Raw genomic sequence first — 4,866 nt, 5'->3', positions numbered from 1 at the left:
TTCCCAGTCTCCTTTTGTAGTTAAATGGGACTGTTTTGACTAATCAGTGTAATTAAAAGTATTGTGTAGAGCTTTCAAATAAAGGGATCTGTCCATCTTGTCCGTTTACTTCCTTCTATCTTTCTGCCTCTGCCTGGAATGAAGATATGGTGACAGGAGCTCTTACAGCCACTTTGGATCTTGAGGAGAGGGGACGGCCATAAGGAATACAATGGAGAAGAGTGTGGGAGTGTTCCCTGACCACTTTGTGGAAGCGTGATTCCACCCCTAGTATTAACATCCTCCAGGTCATTTCCGGGCGGCGTGGGTCAGAGTGGCCAACGGCCTGCAGAGCAATATGCCTAAGTTTTATTGTGACTACTGCGACATGTACCTCACCCATGACTCTCCATCTGTGAGAAAGACACACTGCAGTGGTAGGAAACACAAAGAGAATGTGAAAGACTACTATCAGAAATGGATGGAAGAGCAGGCTCAGAGCCTGATCGATAAAACGACTGCAGCACTTCAACAAGGAAAGATACCTCCGACTCCATTCTCTGCTCCTCCTCCTGCAGGGGCAAGGATCCCAGCTCCCCCCAACCCCCCAGGTCCTCCTCGCCCTGGTATGATGCCAGCACCCCATATGGGGGCCCTCCCATGATGCCAATGATGGGCTCTCCTCCTCCTGGGATGATGCCAGTGAGACCTGCTCCTGGAATGAGGCCACCTATGGGAGGCCACATGCCAATGATGCCTGGGCCCCCAGTGATGAGACCTCCTGTCCGTCCCATGATGGTGCCCACTTGGCCAGGAATGACTCGACCAGACAGATAAGGAGAGACAGGAACCTCTATATTCATTTTATATTACTTGTTCTACTTCACCAGGAGATCATGGTGCTGTGACTCTGGGTGTTTTCTCACAGCAGGACAAGGAAGACTTGTTCCCCCTTCCTATCAAAGAGAGAATAGTTTTTGCAGGGGAGTAGTGGGACCAAAAAAAAAAAAACAATTTTCATTTGTATTGTGAAATGTGAAAATAAAATTGTCAACTGTTTTAGTTTAAAAAAAACAAAAACAAAAACAACCTCCAGACTTCTTAAAAACTGTGAATTAAAAATAAAATTCTGTCTTGTTTAAGCCACCCATATTTTGGATTTCTCTGTACTTAGAGCCAAACTAATTCTAACTAATTGAAACTCTAGTATTCTACTGTGAGGACCTAGGCCTTTACTATGTCCTTCTGTTGCTCTGTAGCATTAAATCCTTATTTAATAAATGCTCGTTGAATAGCTACCATTCACCAGGCATAGACTAGGCACCATATATTCAGTGCTTAGCAAAACAAACATTGTCTCTATCATTTAGAGCTTACAGTCTAGTGAAAGAGACAGACAATAAAATGTGAGATATAATCTTTTATTTCCTACTTTTGCTATCTTTTCCCCCTCTCTTGAATTATTCTTTAATTTGTGTCTTAAACTCAGAGGAAAGGGCCTCATAGCTTCATCATTTCCTGAAATATAGCCACATTGACACATACGACTTTCAAAATAAGAACTCTTCTGACACCAGCTACTTTTCTTTCCGCATAAGATTGTAGAAATCCTGTATCATGTGCCAGGTTTTAGTAGCCAGTAGGTCTTCAATTTGAGGACTGTGTTCACTCCCTAGTGAGGGCGTGTGTGTGTGTGTGTATGGGCACATGTATGAGTTCTGGTTTCTTTGCTCCCTTTGTGATTTAACAGATGCTAGGATTTGTTTCTGTCTTTACCCTGCCTCTGCTAAAATCCGTATTTGTCCTTTAATTGCTTTTGTAATGGCCCTCAACCACTTTATGGCTTTCCTAATTAGGTATTACCTAACCCACAAGTTGTCAGAATGATGGCCAAGACTACTCTCTCACTCAGGGGGTCTGTTAGGACTATAGCAGAAGCTATAGACCCTGTCTTCTTTATTGACTCTTTTGGCTGTATGGGTCTTCAGAGCCACAAAAGATTTGTTTCCTTGTTTTCTTTCACTGATGCTATAACTTTCGATTTGTGTGCGTATCTTCCCCATAACTCTTCATGCCTTTGGTATACGCATTCCACCACTGGTCTGTCTTTTGATTTCAACCTTTCTTCACTTATTCCCTCCTCCACTGTGCTACATGTCCTCTTTGCTGTGCTGCCTGTGATTGTAATGACTTTTCAGCTTGGATAGCAGCCAAGGTGTGCAATGCATGATTTCCTTTGACCAAAATCTTTACCAAAAGAGCAGTACTTTAATAAGCACTGCGTCTTTGTGTGGTATTTTTCATTTAGCCAAGAAGTCTGTTTTGTCATTGTATCCTTATTTTTGGACCCATGGCTTTAGTAATTCTTTTATCACACAGCTTTTTTCAGAGACTCAATTATGGCTCAATTAGTAAAATCCAAAGAATATTCCTTTTCCAAAGAGCAAGTTGCTAGAGGTGAGAAGCAATATTTTGGCCCTGGAAGCAACTAAGAGAGAACAGTTGGAGTTTAAAAGTTAAAGACAGGAAGGAAATGGTTTATTGACTTCAAAAAGTTTACTTCGTTCTGAAACAATCCAAAAGAAGCAGTGGCACTAGGTCTATTAAATTCAGGAAACAATAAATTTAAGTTATTGGCACAAACATTAAGTATCTTGATATGTAGAGCCACAGTCTGATAATATTGCTAAATTTGGGTTCATATGACAAGATATTGAGAAATCCAGGAAATTTATGATATGTTAGGGCAATGGGCTATGTCACTTAATTGATGAAAAATCCATCCTCTTTGAGTCATGTTATGAAAACTGCTAGCAAAGAAAAAAAAAAGAGTCCAAAATTCAGGATAGATGGCTGGAATTTTTTGGAGGCAAATACTGATGAGGCTGTAGCAGTTCTTTCAAAATCCCAGTTTCTTCCCTTAGAGTGATGGGAGTTGCATTTGAGTTTGTAGAAGGGTCTCAGAGGTGCTGATGGCTTGACTATCGAAAATAGAAAATCTCGGGCTGCGTTTATTGAAGCAATCCTCTATGTATAAACATCTCAATTTTTTTGGTCCTTATAAGAGCATAAATCAACAAAAGTGGAACCAGTTATGAAAATAGGATTCTGCATCAGATTTACCTAGTAAATGGTGGAGATGGTTTGCAAATCTGGGTGTTTGTTTTAGTGTATATACCAGATTTTTTCTGTAATGATATTGTTAGATGCTCTGCCAGGATTTCACTTTGTTTCCTCCTTCAGATACTATCTCTCCCATTGCTATCTTCTCCTCATTATGGGTCAGATGTTCCTGCTTTTTACATGCCTAATTATTTTTATTGGACGTGAGATACTGTGAATTTTACCTTGTTGGGTACAAATACTATTGGGCTTTGTTATAGTATACAGTTACTTAGAAATGGTTTAATCTTTTTTTTTTTTTTTAGATTTTATTTATTTATTTGAGAGAGATAATGAGAGAGAGCACATGAGAGGGGGGAGGGTCAGAGGGAGAAGCAGATTCCCTGCTGAGCAGGGAGCCCGATGTGGGATTCGATCCCGGGACTCCAGGATCATGACCTGAGCCGAAGGCAGTCGCTCAAGCAACTGAGCCACCCAGGCGCCCTAGAAATGGTTTGATCTTTTGGGTATGGTGGGACCAGCACTATTTTCTGCCATTACTGAGGTACTACCTTCCTCGTGAAATTTGAAGACTTTCTGTTTCGACCCATGAAGACAGGAACAATTCATAGTCCTATATGAGCAGTCTGGATTGTTCCCTCTGTTCCCTTTAGGTGATGCTTTCCATGGCTTCAGGTAGTTTCTTCACTTACAGAGACTCAGCTGAAGCCTGGAGGAGGACGCTTTGCAGATCTCTGGAGTTCTCTTTCTGTGTAGCTCTCTCTTCTCTAGTACTCTGCCCTACGGGCACTGGCCATCATGACCTTCCCAGACAATGAGTTCCTTCTCCTTCACTGTGTTGGAGAAGGTCATTTTGAGGATGTGACTGCCAGTTGACTTTCAAGCTGGACGTGGGCATCTGGAGACTCCTCACCCTCTCCATTGTGCTTAGAATGTATATCCCAGTCACTGTTCCCATACTAGGAGCCTCTTCATGGATGCAGCCTTGAGAGAGTAATGTGTTGTTGAGACCATCTGGACTGTATACATGACTGAATGCTGTAAAGGCCTCCATATAAACTTTTCAGATTCTTGTGGGTAGATGTGGAGATCTGCTTGTCTTGTGACTGCCCAAGACAAGCCTCCTGTGTATGTTCCCTTGCTTGTTAAAACCCACCACCTATGACTCTGAGAGTGGTCTGCCTCCTTCTTCAGTCTCTCTTTGCCTTCTGTATGTGGGGGCCAGTTTTACAATTTACCCGAGATTGTGAACTAACAAACTCAGGGAGAATATCAGTACCTCCTGGGTACTTCCTGTCCTGCAGCCTGAAAACTCTCTCAAGGCTGTAAGATGGGGCAGTGATAGGGCTAAACTTATTTGTTGTCCCATCTTAGGGATCACTGTCCTGTGCTGCCTGATACTCAGTGTCTGAAAACCATAATTTGTGGGGATTTTTTTTTTTCAGTTGTTTCAAGTGGAAGGGGAAATCCAGTCCTGGGGACTCCATCTCGTCCAGAAGCTTTGTGTATCGTGTATCACGCTGGTTAATTTCCCTGAGCAGGATCTCTACACACAGCAGCGGTCTTGCCTCAGAATCCTGGTGTCTGAGAAGGAGAATCAAAGGGAAATAAACTCATCCCAGTAGAAACTCCGCTCTTATTCATGCAGTTACATTGCTACACCAGTTCCATCTCTTCAGTCAGTCATGGTTCCAGATGGCATCGCTGAGAAGGTTTGTTCTTTGGTCATTCACCCATCCATCCACCCATTAACTATTGGCTAAA

At 42.3% G+C, this 4,866-nt stretch overlaps 1 pseudogene; it reads left to right on the top strand.

The window, feature by feature from the left end:
- The first annotated feature begins 293 nt into the window (after positions 1 to 293).
- LOC123849367 (U1 small nuclear ribonucleoprotein C-like) lies at positions 294 to 821 on the top strand (annotated as a pseudogene).
- The last annotated feature ends 4,045 nt before the right edge of the window (positions 822 to 4,866 follow it).

Source organism: Mirounga angustirostris, unplaced genomic scaffold, assembly GCF_029215605.1.
Source record: "Mirounga angustirostris isolate CCGP_5_RB_7025 unplaced genomic scaffold, mMirAng1.0.hap1 SCAF_15, whole genome shotgun sequence".
Lineage (NCBI taxonomy): Eukaryota > Metazoa > Chordata > Mammalia > Carnivora > Phocidae > Mirounga > Mirounga angustirostris.
Note: the sequence above shows the minus strand (reverse complement) of the source record. Positions and strands in the feature narration are given on the sequence as shown.